Source organism: Pelobates fuscus, chromosome 2 (assembly GCF_036172605.1).
Source record: "Pelobates fuscus isolate aPelFus1 chromosome 2, aPelFus1.pri, whole genome shotgun sequence".
NCBI lineage: Eukaryota > Metazoa > Chordata > Amphibia > Anura > Pelobatidae > Pelobates > Pelobates fuscus.
Genome location: NC_086318.1, coordinates 321,239,535 through 321,258,319, shown reverse-complemented (window position 1 = coordinate 321,258,319; position 18,785 = coordinate 321,239,535). Strand labels below are relative to the sequence as shown.

The 18,785-nt window shown below is 45.4% G+C and overlaps 1 pseudogene; it reads right to left on the bottom strand.

Moving 5' to 3' along the window:
- The window catches only part of LOC134586324 (elongation factor 1-beta-like), a 49,946-nt pseudogene extending 44,062 nt beyond the window's left edge, over positions 1-5,884 (bottom strand).
- Between the last annotated feature and the right edge of the window lie 12,901 nt (positions 5,885-18,785).

Below are 18,785 nucleotides of genomic sequence, written 5' to 3'. Positions count from 1 at the left end.
GGGCCATTGTAATCCCCACACTCTGGGAATTCATACTCAGCCATCTCTGGAACAAGCTGAGTCGCGTACCACTGTAGCGCCTGGTATGCGGTGTCGAGCCACAGTTCGTTATATACTAGATACTCTAGTTTAGCTACCCACACTGGAAGGGGTTGTTTGCCCAGGAAGGGCATCCGCTCTGCCATTCGAGCCCGGATTTGCTGCTCTCTGCTGGTACTACGATCCCCTCGCCAACGCTGAACTTCCTGTAGGGCTTCTTCCCACAGCTCAAATCTGGCCTCATGTCTGTACCCACACATCTCCTTTTCTGAGACTTCCCAATCTCTCCAGGATAGGAAGCTCTGCAATCTGTCGAGGAACCTCTCCTCCATTTCAACTGCTGTGCAAGGACTTGCCGGCTCCATGCTGCTATAGGTAGGGACGCTGCGCAGAGGCTAGCGTTGCCCTCAATAACTCTCATACGATACCAGTGCTGTTGGGGTGCTGCTCCTTGCGCTAGGACGCCATCCCACCGCTTGCCACCAAATGTTACGGTTGCCTCCAGGCTGGCTGGAAGTTGGACCGTAGAAAAGGATGCTCCTAGCGCTTACCAAAGGACCATCAGCACCGCAGCCACCATAAGCACTTCAGACTCCACGAACCACCGCTGCTGGGCTGGTATCTCGCCGTCTGCTCTGCGCCCTGGACCTACGACCAGGCTCCAGGTTCCAATAGGCGAACCTCTTCCTTCTGTCGAGCGAAGCAGGATCAGGAACCAGAGCTCTTACAAGAGCTCAGTAGCTAAGGGAGTATGACGAGCATAGCAATCCCTGTAGTGATTATAGCTGTCCCCTACAAACATGAGTCGAGGCTACAAGTTAGAGGGTCAGAAGAGGTCTGAGGTGCTGGAACACCCAGCCTGGTTTTTATTACCATTTTGAAAATACAGGACCACCCACAGGGCGGGACAAAACAACCAATCATACACGTACATCATTAAAACCACTCCCAGTAATTACACACAAAATCCTCCCCTATGTCTGTGATATAATTATGCTACACAAGGGATTAACATAATTATCACAGACAGTAAAAATACAGTTTTTACACAACATTCATAACTCCCAAAATATACATCACATTCGCATAAAAATACATATTCACAATCAATCCATTCAGGGGAACAACATACTCAAAAATCATACGAATTGGACCAGGGGTTCAGAAGTTAGTACAAATGTGCATTTGACCTTCTGGAAGCATGGTTTTACAGGGCCCTCTATCCTGGAGACAATGGGGGGAAGTAATTCAATTATCCAGGACTAGAGGCAGACTCCATTAACCACATGGTTGCAAAACAACATAAAACACTTTAAAATACATAAAGTCACATTTTACACATAACACACAGACATTTCACATATCCCCAGATAGCTGGGATCTGAGCGCACAAAACTACCGAATAGCGCGCAGATCCTATTCACACAGTTCAATTGCCATGGAGCTAAAGTCTTTCCCATAGTCTTTCATTATATGAATAGGCTCCATGGCATAGCCATCTGGGGTATCACCGCTCACACAGGGCCATAGTCATAAGGAAGGAGGCTGGCAAATAGGCTTCTCCACAATCCAGGGAAGCAGGGCAATTTTTCATTTAAAGGGCCAGTTACAAATAGCGATTTGTAACAATTAGAATGTAGTTAAAGACATTAGAAAATAAACATTTGGTAAAGGTACATACCTGGAAAACCAAAAATGAATAAAATTACAATGTACAATTTGACATACAAACTCTGGGGCGAACCTCTTCAACCAAAGTGAATTTGTTAATGTCGCATTTAATCATGCCTTTACTGGAATAACTGTTCAAAAAAGCGAGCAGTATGTGTGAGATTTTAGTGCAACTTTAACGTACAGGCAACACAAAAATAATACAATTTTAAGAAGTGCATGAATCAAGAATAAGTTAAAAGAAGGAAAGGGAAAGGGAGAAAAGGACAGAATAAAAGAAGGAGAAGAAGAATCCCAATTATCTCGGGCCTACAATCTGCAGTTCTTCCACTCATACTCAAGTCATCTAGCTAGCGAGATCAGCCATGGGTCCACCCCATCAAGTATTTATCTGTCCTGTCCCTAATAGCTGCAACCTGTTCATCTAGCTGCCTTATTAATTTAACTCTATCCTCCAGTTTTGGTGTTTGAGTGCAATTTACTGCCTTCATAGGACAGGGAACAAGGATCATATGTATTTGGAAATGAGTTTCTTATATCTAGAGATTGGAAGTGTAGTCACGGAGCATATCAGCTGGGTGAAAACCAACTCCTAAATCTGTTATGGAGGACATATCCTCAAACACCCGTCTCCAAGAAGGTTCTATGATTGGACATTCCCCGAAAATATGGAAAAATGAACTGACTATTCCACAGCCATGCCAGCGTTGATCAGAAATTTGAGAGGACATTTTATGTAATTTTTGGGCATGTCATGCCAATTTGTTACAATTTTGTAATTAATCTCTATAAATCTGGTACTTAAGGAACTTTATTGTGAATGGATCATTATCTTGGTCCATTCTTGATCTGTGAATGTGAGCTGCAGGGCATCCTCCCAGTATGACATGAATCGTAGGGGAAAGGGAAATTGCTCTTGTAAAAGCAGTTGGTAAAGTACCAAAGAGCTCCTATTCAATGGAGCAGAATGGTTGAACTCTTCAAACTCTCAAACATTGTCAATGGTCTGTGCAAGTTTGCATTGGGGGCTAACAATTTCTAAAAATAACTTAACTGTTGGAACGAGAAGGATTCTTTGTTGGTCAGTTGTCGTTTTGTAGGATGTCCGACAGGGGTATCAAGGCCTCCCCAAAAATGATAGTGTGCAGGAGTACATAGTTCCATTTGCCCAAAAAGGGACTTGAGACCTTTTCATTCTTGGGGTTGTTGATGTTTGTTAAGACCAGTTCTTGGCCTCATGCCCATTTAAGTGAATTGGTTTTAAGGCTGTAATTAAGATTGGCCCATGGCATATGAAGGACAGGTCGGTAACAAAGGAGGGAATATTGACATTTTAATGAGGCTGCCCCTATCAACAGGAGAGGATTAGATATTTCCACTTGGCATTCTTCCTTTATGCTATCAATGAGTGGAGATCCGTTTCATTAAACGAACACTATAGGCACCCAGACTACTTTGGCTAATTGAAGTGGTCTGGGTGCAGTGTCCTTATTGCACTTAGTGCTGCAATGTTAAACATTGCAGTTCCAGATAAACTGCAATGTTTACATTGCAGCAATAAGTCTGTCTCCAGTGGCTGTCTCCCAGCCACTGGAGGCGCTTCCTGGATCCAAACAGACCTTTGGTCCTGTAACTGATGCTGGACATTTTCACGCACTGCATGTTCTCACATTCAGCGTCAGCTATTTTCCCATAGGTAAGCATTAATTCAATGGCCCCGCCGTCAAGCGACATCAGGGGAGGCGGAGCTGCAACACAGCGCCAAGAGACATCGGTGCTGGGATCATGTAACTAAATAAAGGGTTACATAAAGGGCAAGAGGGAGGGGGAGGCAGAGAGTTATAGTGCCAGGAATGCAGCTTTGTATTCCTGGCACTATAGTCAGGGGCGTATTTGCCGCGAGGCAAACAAGGCATTTGCCTTGGGCGGCATTTTCCAGGGGGCGGCAAAAAAAGCCGCCCCCAAACGCCCAGGGCAAATGCCTTGTTAGCCTTGCGGCTAACAGACATCCTGGGCTGGTGGCTGCTGGGCTGGTTGCTGGGCGGGCGGCTGGCGAGGGAGCACTTCCTCTGAGCTGTCTGCTCAGCTCCCTCGCGCGCCGCAGAGTGAGGCTGGGAGCCGGAATATGACGTCATATTCCGGCTCCGCCTCCCAGCCTCACTCTGCGGCGCGCGAGGGAGCTGAGCAGACAGCTCAGAGGAAGTGCTCCCTCGCCAGCCGCCCGCCCAGCAACCAGCCCAGCAGCCCGACCGGCAGCCCCACTAGACCCCAGGGAGAGGGAGAACCCCCCCAGCATTCCCAAAGGTAAGGAGGCTGGGGGGGTAAATTAAAAAAAAAATGAGTTAATGTGAGTGAGTGTGTCTGTTAGTGTGTGTCTGTTAGTGAGTGTGTCTGTTAGTGTGTGTGTGTGTGTCTGTTAGTGTGTGTGAGTGTGTCTGACTGTGTGTGTCTGTTAGTGTGTGTGAGTGTGTCTGTTAGTGTGTGTGTGTGTGTCTGTTAGTGAGTGTGAGAGTGTGTGTGAGTGTGTCTGACTGTGTGTGTCTGTTAGTGTGTGTGTGAGTGTGTCTGTTAGTGTGTGTGAGTGTGTCTGTTAGTGTGTGTGAGTGTGTCTGTTAGTGTGTGTCTGTTAGTGAGTGTGAGTGTGTCTGTTTGTCTGTTAGAGTGTGTGTGTGTGAGAGTGTGTCTGTTAGAGTGTGTGTGTGTGTCTGACTGTGTGTGTCTGTTAGTGTGTGTATGTCAGTGTGTGTGAGTGTGTCTGTTAGTGAGTGTGTCTGTTAGCAGCTAACAGACACACTCACACACTCACTAACAGACACTCACACACACTGACATACACACACTAACAGACACACACACTAACAGACACACACACTAACAGACACACTCACTAACAGACACACTCACTAACAGACACACTCACTAACAGGCACACTCACACACAGACACACTCATACACTCACACACACACACACACTGACAGATACGCATCCATTAGCTAACAGTTAGCTAATGGATGCGTATCTGTCAGTGTGTGTGTATTTAGAAGGCGGGGGAAGGGTTGGGTGGGGGTGGCGGGGGGGGGGTGGGGGTGAGGGGGGTGTCTGAGTTTTGTCCTGCCTGGCTCATGGCTTTAAGGGGAAATCCCAGTGGAACCCTGGCACAAGAGACTTTGGGATATTGTGAAGTTGAAAAAAATCCCAAACTGACAGAAATTTTGCAATTGAGGATTCATTGGGTCTGGAATATAGTGAATGACGAAGGCATTGATTTTAGTAGTCAATGCCCTGTAGGCATTTTAAAAAACTATAATTACCCTGACTTCACTAACACCTGCATCCCACAATGCAATCCTTTAGTTTACATTTTTATTTATTATTTTTCTTTTGCTTATTTTACGAAACTATTAAAAGTACAGAATAGCTATGTTGAAATAATTTATTAAAAACATCATAAGAACTTCAGAACCATCTGCAAAAAATATAACAACGGATATAGACAGTTTTCTTTTGTTTGTATTATATTGTTCGTTTTGCTCGCATGCTCGCTAATCATGTGTTATGTGTCTACTGCACTTCTACTAGCAAAACTGTGCAGTTTCATATTAGAACTTTTTAAAGACGTCATAGTCTAGATATGTTTCCAGACAGACCATGACATTTTAAATGAATTTAAAGAAATAAAAACACCTGAAAAGGAATTCAGTATTTATTGCTGAATTAGGCACCAAAAATATAGTGTGTCCCTTTAGTAAAAGGACTATGCTGATGAACACTAATTTTAGCATTTTGTTGATATTTAGACATAAACATTAGTATTTCGCTTTTGTTTGTGTTGTGGCATTTGTACATGTCTCTAGTCATACAATAACATGCATTTATAGTGTGCGCTGGCAAGAAAACGACTTTCTAGCTTGAGCTTGGAGTAATGTTTTGCTTTGCTCGCAGTTTTGTTGGCGTGCTGTACTTCCATCTTGTGTGGGCTTGGCATCAGTTCCACATTCACTTTTCTTTGACAGCACTTGGACTGATTGAAAAACTCTGTTTAAGTCTCTCAGATTCTCGAAAGAACGTAATCCTTGTACAGAAAGCAGCATCTGCAGAGGGTTCCGCCTGATTTTTACATATGACATTTGCATATGAATTCTCTTTGTATATTTAGGTTTATCTGTCATCATTTTTGCATTAAACTTATTTATAGGACCACTCCACACCCATAAAGCACTTTAACTTGCTGAAGTTCTTTATGGATAGGAGTATCCCATTTTAATGGCACTTTAAAAAGTTAACAAAACACAAAATCACTACAAAGTGAAAATTACTTAAAGGATATACTTAACACTATAGGATCAGAAACACAACATGTATACCTGACCCTATAGTGTTAAAACCACCATCTAGTCTCCTGACACCCTCTTGCCTCCCTAAATATAGTAAAATCTTACTTGTTTTCAAGCCTGAAGCTGCTGCCTTTGTCCCTGTTACCTTTTGACCTTTTGACATCATCAGAAGTGGTGGCCTGATCCAATCACAATGCTTCCCCATAGGATTGGCTGAGACTGACAAGGAGGCAGATCAGGGTCAGAGCCAGCACAATTCAAACACAGCCCTGGCCAATCAGCATCTCCTCATAGAGATGAATTGAATCAGTGCAACTCTATGAGGAAAGTTCAGTGTCTGTATGCAGAGGGTGAAGACACTGAATGTTGTGATGCATTTTAGGCAGCCATGACCCAGGAAGGATCTCTAACAGGCATCTGAGGAGTGGCCAGTAAAGTTATCAATAGGCTGTAATGTAAACACTGCATTTTCTCTGCAAAAAGCCTGAAGGTAATGATTCTACACACCGGAACAAATTCAATAAGCTGTAGTTCTTCTGGTGACTATAGTGTCCCTTTAACTTAACTAAAATGCAGCTTTCCAGGAGGTATTTCCCTTCCTTAGACAACAAAGACAGAAACAATATTTGTGACTCAGCTTAGCATCTAAAAAAGGATAATATAAACCAAACATAGTATAACATAGTTAGATACAATAACATATGCGCTCTTGAAATGCACTCACAGTGTGTATGAATATTTGCACATTGGGGTGCCTCTCCTAGTAAAGGTTGGGGGGGCTATCACCTTCTTTTAGCTCCTCCTGGTGAAGATGTGGTCCACAAGCTGTAACACTCTCCTCCATACTTTAAGCTGATTAATTGGATGCAAAAATTGTATTAAAAACAATGTAATACAGAATCAAGATATTAAAAATCTGTCTGACGATTTTCCTCCACAAATGTTGTCTTATTCAGGGACACAATTAAAATATTAGTAAAAACTGAAAAAACCTTAGGTGTAAAGCAACCTAATAACCCTTTCCCCAGCGAAGAAGGTGATAGCACCGCAACCTTTACCAGGGGAGGCACCCCAAAGTGAAGATTTGCATACAGACTGTGAGTGCATTTCAAGAGTGCATATGTTATTGTATCTAACTATATTACACTATGTTTGGTTTATCTTATCCTTTTTAAAAAGCTTAGCTGATTCCCAAATATCACTTTATAAAAGTGCTTAGTTCTTTGAGAAAGATGCCTTTTATAAACAAATTAAGAAACAGCCAAGATCGTTCTCTTCCTCTTCTACTAACTCAACTGAGCTAATGAAAGTGGAAGTAGCATTCTACTAGATATATATTAGATATACTAGATATATATTATATTTAATATATCTACTAAATAGTGATACTATTTTTGTGTGTGGAGTGTTCCTTTAAAATCTTTCACGTGTGCCCTTGTATACTGAATTGTATTGCCTTTTTAAATCCAACTATGTTACTAAAACAACCATAACATTGGATCCCTTTAATCTTTCAAACAGTGTAACGAACCCCTCTGGCAACCCGACCGCTTACCTCCATTACAGGGACCGCTTCCTAGCTGGAACAGGGGAACCGATAGGGGATCTAGCTCTCAGTCCTTACAAGGACTTTTCCCACTGCATCATCCACCAGCTGCGACAAGCTGGCCCAGGGATTAACCCTTATCTCCCTCCCCCCCAGTAACTGGACACACCTAGTGCTGGAGCTACTCTGACAATCTTTATTGAAACACACAGCTTTTAAGCACAGACCACCACAGGGGGTCTCTATTCAGTTCAATACACTTCCCTTAGTCCCAGGCAGGAGGGGGCTGGATTACAGATAGCCATCTCCCACCCTGCGAGATACCAGCATCACTTACAGTTACACAACTGGAAAACTTAGAAGCTCTGCACCCCGGGAAGGGTAGGGGGTCACACATATAAAACATAGGGGGTCATAGGGGGTCACACATATAAAACATACATCACTAGATAACCCCGGGTCCCAGCTAGGATCCCTGCAAATAGCAGGGCTATCGGATGTACAGAGCCCGAGAAACCATCAAACAAAGTCTGGGCTTGAGGCTCTGTACATCCCTGAAAGTAGTTCCAGGGGGTTGCTTGGTTTAGTCCAGCAAATTCAAACTTCACTCCTAAACCAAGCAACAACCAATCAGCTAAAAGGCACAAAACCAATTTGCACCAATCAGCGCTCAGGAGGAGAGGGGTTTCACCGCCCAATCAGGAGAAAGGGTGCGAAACCTGTGTGCACCAATCGGCGTTTGGGGAGAAGAGGGGTTTCGCCACCCAATCAGGAGAAAGGGCGTGAAACCCCATTTGAAAGGGCGCTCCCTCTCTGATTGGTCGCCTGCGCCCTGCAGCGACCAATCGGCGCTCCTTTGTGCCGACCCACCAGTTTGACTGGCACGAACCTCCAGGCAGCCAGCAATACCTCTGTGGCTGGGCTTGTGCCTCTCTCCGGGGCTACCTCCCGGGTAGGGGAAGAAGTGACCGTACCTCCATTAGGAACAGGTAGGGCAATCTCCAACACTGGGACCTGAGACAGTGCGGGCAGGCCCATTTATGATATGAATTTGTTAATGATTCCCCTTGTGGTTTTAGAACGTTCTAATGAGCGTTCTAAATGGGAACTCAGGGTGGTCCCTGTTCGGGAGACGAATTGGTTCTGTTTGCATGAGCTCTCCCGAATGGGAAACAGGCAAAATACATGAAACGCATACAAATACATAAGGAAACACAGAGGACCACACAATACATGGGAAAAACACACAAATAAGCAATGGGCATGGTACTTAGTGGCAGTGGTCCGCTACAAAGAATATCAGGTATACATTGCACATTTGGGAACTCTTTAGCTCTCTTTAAAAAAAAAAAAAAATAACACTTTCTCTTGGAGGGAATAAGAATATTTATTTACGGCCTTTTTGGAACATATTGAGAAGATACTCTCCAAATTAAAGCATTCCCATTATTGTGAAGAACTATATTCAACCTTAGTACAGGGGTTTGCAAAAGAAGAGCCCCATATTTTTAAGAAGTTCATCTTAGATAATGATTTGCCATTTTAATGGTTGGCAAGGCTTAATGGCATTTGTAGTTCTACAAAATCTGAGGATCTACATTTTGCCCACCCCTATTCTAAGATGTATAATTACTATATTTTGGCATAGTTGAATGGTCTGTGCACAGGGTCGTTTTTAATGTGGGGCACACAAGGCGAGGCTGTGGGCCCTGCTTCCCCCCATTTATATGAGCAACCAACCGGCGGTGTGGCTGCACGGGGTCCCACCAGCCCGCCCACTAAGTAGGCCCACCAGGTGGCCAATGCATTAAGGGACACCCAGGGGGCAAGTGTCAGCAGGGGCCCGGTCTGGCACTGTGGCTCTTTAACAGCATGACTGGGCCCCTTTTTGTTCGGCAGCCTGGGAGGAAGTGACAGCCGTGAGTCATTAATTTCCAAAGAGATCAAAACCTCATGGGAGGGGGAAGGCAGTGAGGAGGGGGCCCGGCCGAGAGTGCCAGAATCTAACTCCCAACTGCCCCAGCCTGCCACTGGACTCCAGGGAATCCATCATCCAGCAAAAGGTAAGAACCTGGAGGGTGACTGAGTGTAAATATTGCAGGTCACATTCTATGTTTCTATGTTTCCATGTGTGTCTCAGTATGTCTGTGTGTGTGTGTGTCTATTTGTGTCAGTATGTGTGTGTGAGTGTCAGTATGTTTGTCTGTGTGTGTCACTATTTCTGTCAGTTTGTCTGTTTGTGTCAGTATGTCTGTCTGTGTCTGACTGTGTGTGTCAATATGCCTGTCAGTGTGTGTATATGTGTCTGTATATCTGCATTTGTGTCAGTGTGTATCTGCATGCAGGGCCGGACTGGGAAAGAAATTCGGCTCAGGCATTTGACAAGCCAATGACAAGCACGCCCTCTTTCAAACTGAGCATGTTGTTTCAATGCTCTTAAATGGTGCAGTGTGTGTGAAGAGTGCAATGTCTGTGTGTGTGTGTTTTGAGTGCAGTGTGTGTGTGTTTCTGAGGGGTGCACTGTGTATGAAGGCTGCAGTGTGTGTGTGTGAAAGGTGCAGTGTGTATGAAAAGTGTAGTGTGTATGAAAGACACAGTGTGTATGAATGGTGCAGTGTGTGTATGAAAGGTGCAGTTTGTATGTGTGTATGTCTGTGTGAAGGGTGCAGTTTGTGAGTGCAGTGTGTATGTTGATGAAGGGTGCAGTGTGTGAGAAGTGCAGTGTGCGAAGGGTGTAGTTTGTGTGTATGTGTGTGTGTGTTTGGTGTGTAGTGGGGGGAAGAGGAGTGCCGTGTGTGTGTGTGTGTGCGTGTGTGAAGGCTGCAGTGTGTGTTTGTGTGAAAAGTGTAGTGTGTGTGTGTGTGTGTGTGTGTGATGGGTGCAGTGTGTGAGGAGCGTAGTGTGTGAAGGGTGTAGATAGAGTGTGTGTGTGTGTGTGTTTGGTGTGCAATGGGGAGAGGAGTGCAGTGTGTGTGTGTGGGGGGGGGTGCAGTGTGTGTGTGAGGGGTGCAGTGTGAGGTTGTGTGTGAGAGGTGCATGTGTGTGTATGAGGGGTGAAGTGTGTGTGTGAATGGTGCAGTGTGTGTGAAGGGTGCAGTTTTTGTGTGTGTCTTTGTGAAGGGTGCAGTTTGTGAGTGAAGGGTGCAGAGTGTCAGGAGGGAAGTGTGTGTAGGGTGTAGTTAGTGTGTGTGTGTGTGTGTGTTTGGTGTGTAGTGGGGGGAGATGAAAGTATTAAATAAATGTTTGCTTGTTTTTTTATTTAAATCTATACTTTATACCCACTTCCCTTCTTACATTTGCATGGGAGGGGGGACATATAGGTGAATCCCTTGAATCCCTGGTGGTCATAGTGGAGGTTAATCCCTGGTGGTCGTAGTGGTGAGGTGAACTCCTGGAGTTCACTGTCGCAAGATCAGGGCATTGCAATGGTAACCACGGCAACACTGGAGCTGCAAGATAGAGCTCTCTCAGGTCCTCCGAGGCCCTTCCTCCCTCCCCCGCCGGCTGTCCAGTAAAGTGCCTTTGGGCCCACCGGCCCATGAAGGCACACAGCAGTGCCGGCACTCTGATTGCGCCAGCCCTGCATGGGCCAGCAGGGGAGATTCTGTGATCTACCCTGCCGGCCTCGGCCTATGGCCATCGCAGTCCACCAGGTGTATGTGTATCTGCGTGTGTGTTTGTGTGGCAGTGTATGTGTATATGTGCATACATCTCAGCATTTAAACATTAACATTACACACAAATACATCCCTGCATTCAAACTTTAACACTACAAACAAGCACACTCCTGAAACGTCAACTCTTTAAAAAAAATTATTCGGTGTTAAACACCAAAAGAATGCTTGCAAAAAATGCCTCTGCCACATGTTCTTGGAGGGGCCTGCTTGCCAGCCTCTTGCCAAAAGACTATGGGCCCTTTAAAAACTTATGTGATTTTTGTACTCCAGAAAGAGAGATAGACCGTTGGCCCTAATTCCCTGGAACTGTTTTGGGCATAGGACCATGTGCACAGTCGGTCAACATTATGACTTCCATGGAAATCCCGAACCCCTGAACCGATCTGGGTGATTTATGGATATGTTGGTCCTCCAGATCGGGGCTATCAGGGGGTATGACTTTGTGGGGTTTCCATGTGTTTTGGGGGTACTTTCGGGTTATTGTAAAATATATGTTTTCTTTTCCTGGAGATAATTGAGTTTAGTACAGTTCCTGACTCACTTATCTCTCAGGCACAGGGGAGGGATGACCCTGTTTTGTGTAGGAGTGTCCTGGACCTGAAAGCCAATGTAATTACAGTGTGTACTTTGTCATAGTCCCCTCTCAGGTCCAGTGGGGAGTGCCACTGGAATATGTTATGGAAAACCCCTTACATGGGGACTTGCATATAAAGACAGTTGTGGCTGCCATTAAACAGTTCAACTTCACCCTCAACACAGAGCCTCATCTCGTGATTGTAGGGAACAGCTATACCAGCTATATCACTAGCTCTTGTAAGAGCTATATTGCCGTACTCTCTGGAGTATGAGAGGTCTACCCACTGGAAGCTGGATCCCTGACTTGGGTCCAGGGTGGGTGGAGGACAGCAAGACAGCAAGACTCCAGGCAAGTTACAGGCAAGGTCTACAGTGCTGATGGTGTCTGGTAGAGTGCTTGGAAGTACTCGCAGTGTGGTGGAATCTCGGTAAAAATAAATTTAGTAGGCCGAGATTACCACGTGGCATGTGTACGTGCATATGCTGACGTATCGATCAGTTAGTTGCACGTGGCAAGATACGATCAGTAGTGTACGGAGCATGTGCAAGAATACAGGATGTAGTATTCCCCTTCTCCATTGTGCTGGACAGGCCATGCGGTCAAGCAGGAAGTTAATTCTTATTTGTATTGATTGGTCAAGAGAATGTGCGGGTGGAGCTTAATATGGGAGGAGTTATGTGCCTATATAAGGAGCCTGCACTATTGTCCGGGGCTCAGAACTTGCTGTATTTTGGTGACATTAGTCCCTCTGAGTCCCAATCGGTGAACCGAATAAAGAATCTCTTCCTTCCTGAAGAAACCTGTGTCCATCTCTCTGTGCTTGGCTTCCGTCAGTTTCTCCGGTATCATTTGGTGCATTGGCCGGGAAGCTCATCGTTCAACGGTAGCTGAGAGGCAGAGGCGTGAGACGGTCTATCTTTGCCCACGTTCTCTACGGCTGCACCCCTGAACTTCTGCGTGGACCTCCCTTCGTCTCGGCGCCACTGGTCTGTTGTCCAGGAGATCATCGGCCTCTACGTAAGAAGTGCTGGGGTGTCCCCGTCGATGAGTGTGAACTCAGGTTCAGGAACGAGGAGGTAAGACGACCGCTGTTTTAGACGGCGGACCCACTAGGGGTATACCGATTGTGCGGTAGGCCCATAAGGGGTTTAAATCTGTGTATGGAATCTGCCCCCTCTGTCGGAGGGAAGGAGCGAAAGCGCACCGCTCAATCGAACGCTCTTTAGTAAGACCGTTTGATTTGGTTTGGAGTCAGGCGGGGTTCTGGTGTAAATAGCCCTAGCCGGACACTGGTGTCTTGTCTAGACTAGCGTTCTAGGGTGTACAATTCGTTCGGAGGGACCGGGAGACTAAGCAGACTCTGATGTACATTATCGTTTGCTAGATCTCAACCTATCTTGGCTAAGTGGGAAGGCGTGTAAATTTGGAACCCACTAGACTATTGATAGAGTAGAAAGACTAAAAGGGTTCTGTTGTAAATTCCGCCCTCTAGTTCGCTATATGTGGTGCTTGGGCAGTGTGGCTAACCAAAACGGATGTAGATAGTTTTAGGTAGTCCATCAAGGTACTGGCCAATAGTTTAGTTGGGATTGTATATGTGTTAAAGATTGTTAGTAAAGTGTATATCTTGTTAGATAGCGCGAGCTCAGCCGTCTAGCGAGAGTGTTAATAGTGTGTTGCTGTATTATAGTGCACGGTACCATAACCCTGTATATTTACTGACACTGTATATAAGTACTAATCATTGTCGTCTATTGCATGTTTAACACCATAACCACTAATAATTGTATTGTGACCTTAAATTGTGCTTTGACTTATGCTAACCGTACTGTAACCGCTGTTTGTAAAAGACGATGTTACTGGGGTGTGTTATAGACGGGCAATTCATATATAGAGAATTATAGCGTGGGTGACTGTATAGTTTCGCCAAAGGGCATAATATTGATTATTTAGTGACTGGTGTAACAGCTGTGTGTGTACGGGAATTCCCTGAGTGTTTATTGTGTTATTGTGTACGTTTCACTTGGTAACTGTACCACGTGGTGCTGTTGCCGGAAGAAACGGGTGTGACTGTTGAATAGAACGTGTGCATAGTATTCGTTGTCAACGACGCTCCATTGATAAGTATGGGCGCGTCGGAGTCGACGATTTTGGATCCCTTAGGTTGTATGGTAAAGAATTTTAAAAAGGGATTTACAACATGTGATTTTGTGGTTAAAATGTCCCCTGTACGTTTGGTCACTTTGTGCACTAGGGAGTGGCCTACTTTGGTTGCGGCATGGCCGCCACGTGGCAGTTTGGATCCAACTCTGGTACAGCGTGTACACGTGGCTGTATCAGGTAGGCCTGAACTTTACGGGCAGTTTCCATATATTGATTGTTGGAGACAGGCCGTAAACGACTCGCCAAGATGGATTCGGATATGCCACGGGGAGCAATGTCGCCTCATGGTGGCCAGGACTTGTTTGTCCACTAGGACTATGGTTAGGCCCATTTTGGACACGCCCCCTGAGTCCGAGATCCCTTTGCCGCCCCCTTACTTCCCTTTAGAAGGAAGTGATACGAGTACAGGAAGTTCTACACCCCTTCCCCCATTGCCCCCATCCGCTTCCGCTTCCTCCTCCAGTGCAGAATCCACCCCCCGTCGTACTAAACCTCCCCTTCCGGAACCAACCCCCGTTAGATCCGATTATCCTGATTTGGCGCCACTTCAAACTTCCGGTCAAGCTTCTTCTAGCTCGGCTCGGAATATTCTATTCACCGACCTTCCCCAAAATCAAGCTTCTACATCCTCATGTCTTACCACCCCCCGACCGGAACCTCTAACCGACGCCCCTCCACGTAGCCCTATACTAACCCGACAACTGACCGGTACCCAACGCCCCTCCACGTAGCCCTATACTAACCCGACAACTGACCGGTACCCAACGACCCAAACATTACCAGATGCCTCTTCGTCTGAATCCTGGGTCAGCCTATCTCGATGCCGCAGGTCAAATGGTATATGCTGACCCAGTCTTCCTATATGTCCCGTTCACGACTACCGATCTCTTGAATTGGAAGACCCACAATTCCTCGTACACTGAGAAACCACAAGCTATGACCGATCTGTTCACCTCGATAGTTCAGACACATAATCCGACATGGGCTGATTGCCAGCAGTTATTAATGACATTGTTCAATAATGAGGAAAGGACTAGGATTAACCAAGCGGCCATTAAAGCGCTAGAGGATGAAGCCCGTGCTTTAAATCAAGCCAATCCAGCAGCATGGGCCGCAACACATTATCCTAACACCGATCCCGACTGGAATGTTAATGGCGCAGATATGGTCCAACTAAAAGCCTATAGAGACGCTATAATTGCTGGCATGAAAGCCGGAGGGAAGAAAGCCATTAATATGTCGAAGACAGTTGAGGTGATTCAGAAAAGTGATGAAGCGCCCAGTGTCTTTTATGACCGATTATTGGAGGCATACCGCTTGTATACCCCCTTTAATCTGGAAGACGCTGATAATTCCCGAATGGTAAACTCCGCCTTTGTCAGCCAAGCTTACGGAGATATTAAGCGCAAGCTACAAAAGTTAGAAGGGTTTGCAGGAATGTCCATCACCCAACTAATGGAGGTAGCAAATAAGGTGTACATGAATAGGGAGTCAGAAAGTAAGAAAGAGGAAGAGCGCAAGATGCGTAAAAAGGCTGATATGCTAGCGGTAGCGATCGCAGGCGTAGATAGACGGGGCCCAGATAGAGGCGATAGTAGGTGGAATAGGGAGCCCTTGAGTAGGAATCAGTGTGCGTATTGCAGAGAAGAAGGGCATTGGAGAAGCGAGTGTCCGCAAAGAGAGCAGTACGAGAGAGACCCACGCAGGGCAGGTTATGGAAACTTTAGAGGCAGAGCGAGAGGTAGAGGAGGCCCCGGAGGGAGTAATGGTAATAGAGGGAGTAATGGTAACAGAGGAAGTGTAAGAGAAGACAGGTACTATCCAGCAGCGCAAAGGTCCCGCGATAGAGAAGGTAGGGACTTTGTAGGATTGGCTGACACGGTTATGGAGGACTATTGATACCGACCGGGCTCCATCCCCCTTGGTCGAGCGGAGCCTATGGTCGATGTATCAATAGGGGGAAAAAGGAGTGCATTCATGATCGACACTGGTGCTGAACATTCGGTGGTGACTAACCTAGTTGCTCCTCCATCTGGAAGAACTATTACTGTAATAGGAGCAACTGAAAGAAGTGCTGCAAAACCGGTTCTTAAAAGTCGACTCTGTACATTGGGAGGCCACGTAGTAAAACATCAATTCCTTTACATGCCTGAATGTCCAGTCCAATTGTTGGGACGTGATTTGCTTTCCAAATTACAAGCGCAGATTACATTCCTACCAAACAGAACAACATCCTTAAAGTTTAATGGACCTTCAGGTATTATGACATTGTCCGTACCAAAGGAAGAAGAGCGACTTTATACAGCGTTGACTAGCCAAAACCCTAGGAGTGATGAATCCTTATTCAACATACCAGGAGTTTGGGCAGAGAACAACCCACCAGGACTGGCCCGCAATATTCCACCTATTAAGATCGAACTAAAACTTGGGGTTTATCCAGTGAGCCTACGGCAATATCACATCCCGCAGAAGACTAAGAAGAACATTCAATCCTATTTGGATAAGTTCATACGGTATGGTATCCTAAAATTCTGTACTTCCCCCTGGAACACCCCATTGCTGCCTGTTCAAAAGCCCGGTACAGATGAGTATCGACCTGTGCAGGACTTGAGAGCAGTCAATGATGCGGTTGTTAGTATACATCCAGTTGTGCCCAATCCGTATAACCTGCTTGCTTTAATTCCGAGCGGGGCTACTTATTTTACAGTCTTAGACCTCAAAGATGCCTTCTTTTGCCTCCGAATTGCCGCAGAAAGCCAATGTATCTTCGCTTTCCAATGGGAAAACGCTGCGACGGGCTCAAAACGCCAAATGACCTGGACAAGACTGCCCCAAGGGTTTAAAAATTCACCTACCCTATTTGGTTCAGCTCTAAGTCAAGATCTACTGGATTTCGAGTCCATCCCAGGAGAGTGTGTATTGTTACAATATGTAGATGACTTGTTGATAGCAGCAGTTACAAAGGAAATATGTCAGCAAGCAACGCACGATCTATTACACATTCTCTGGAAGGCAGGATACAAGGTGTCTAGAAAGAAGGCTCAGTTGTGTTTCCAACTGTCAAATATCTGGGATTCCATATCTCTGAAGGTCAAAGAATTATGGGGCCAGAGAGAAAAGAAGCTGTGTGCCAAATACCGATACCCAGGAATAGAAGACAAGTGCGAGAATTCTTGGGGGCAGCAGGCTTCTGTAGGATATGGATTCCCAGTTACGCGATACTGGCAAAACCTCTGTATGCAGCTATCAAAGGTACAGAGCACGACCCCTTCTTATGGACTCAAGAATAGCAAACGGCATTTGAAGATGTGAAGAAGGCTTTGATGAGTGCCCCAGCATTAGGTCTACCTGATCATGCACGACCATTCTACCTGTATGTACATGAGCAAAGAAGAATGGCTGTGGGAGTATTGACACAGTACTTGGGATCATGGCAAAGACCCCATATTTCCCAGACCCTAATTTGGCATTCGCAATACGAGTGTAAAGGAGATGTATCAAGATGTAGATACTTAAATATAGAATATAGTGTGTGCCATTTAGGAGTAGGAGAACCTAAGTGCTTCAGTCCAGAGTATCAACCCCGTACAATTTGGTTGACTCTCAGGAATGGAGATCCTCAGGGGACCCTAATTAACAAAACGGTATTAGAATCCGTATATTCTTCAGGTGTTCTGCTATTTGATGCGTGTAAGGCGATATCAAGTGGTAGAAAGCCGTGGAATGTATGTGGGGATCTTAGATGGGAGAGAATGTATGGGTCTAACGATAAATATATTTGTCCCAGCAGTAAAAATAAGTATGTGAGTCCTAGATGCCCAAATAGAGATTATAACTTTTGCCCATATTGGTCTTGTGTGGGGTGGGCAACTTGGCGACAGACAGCAGACAAGGACATGATTGTGACTAAGTTGCCTACCAATCCATACTGTAAGTCTATGGAATGCAATCCAGTCCATATTCTTATAAATAACCCCGACAAGTTCTTAGATAAATATGGTAATTTATTTGGGTTTCAAATATACGGGACGGGTTTAGACCCTAGGACAGTATTGTTTATAGGGATAGAGACTGATACGGTATCCTCCCAGACTCATCAGGTATACCATTCCTTCTATGAAGAAATGAGTATAGATAATAAGATCCCCCATAATGCTAAAAACCTGTTCATTGATTTAGCTGAAAGTATTGCCGGTAGTCTTAATGTTACCAACTGCTATGTGTGTGGAGGTACTAACATGGGAGACCAATGGCCTTGGGAAGCAAAGGAGGTAATGTCCGGTTCTGAGGCAGTTGAACAATTAATATCGTACTATGGACCAGCCACGTGGGCAGAGGACGGTACCTTTGGTTATAGAACCCCAATTTATATGCTCAACCGTATTATAAGATTACAGGCGGTGGTTGAGATTATTACTAATGAGACCTCGCAAGCGCTCAATCTTCTAGCGAAGCATAATACCAGGATGAGGACAGCAGTATACCAAAATAGATTAGCCTTGGATTACCTATTGGCAGTAGAGGGAGGTGTATGTGGGAAGTTTAACCTGAGCAATTGCTGTCTTCAAATAGATGACGAAGGGCAAGCAATAGCTGAGCTTACTAGCCATATGGTTAAACTGGCACATGTGCCTACTCAGGTATGGAAAGGGTACAATCCAAGTAGTTGGTTTGGTAGCTGGTATGAGCAGTTTGGAGGGCTTAAGGCATTGGTAGGTGGAGTCCTACTGATTTTAATGTTGTGTCTACTCCTGCCATGTCTTATCCCCTTAGTAG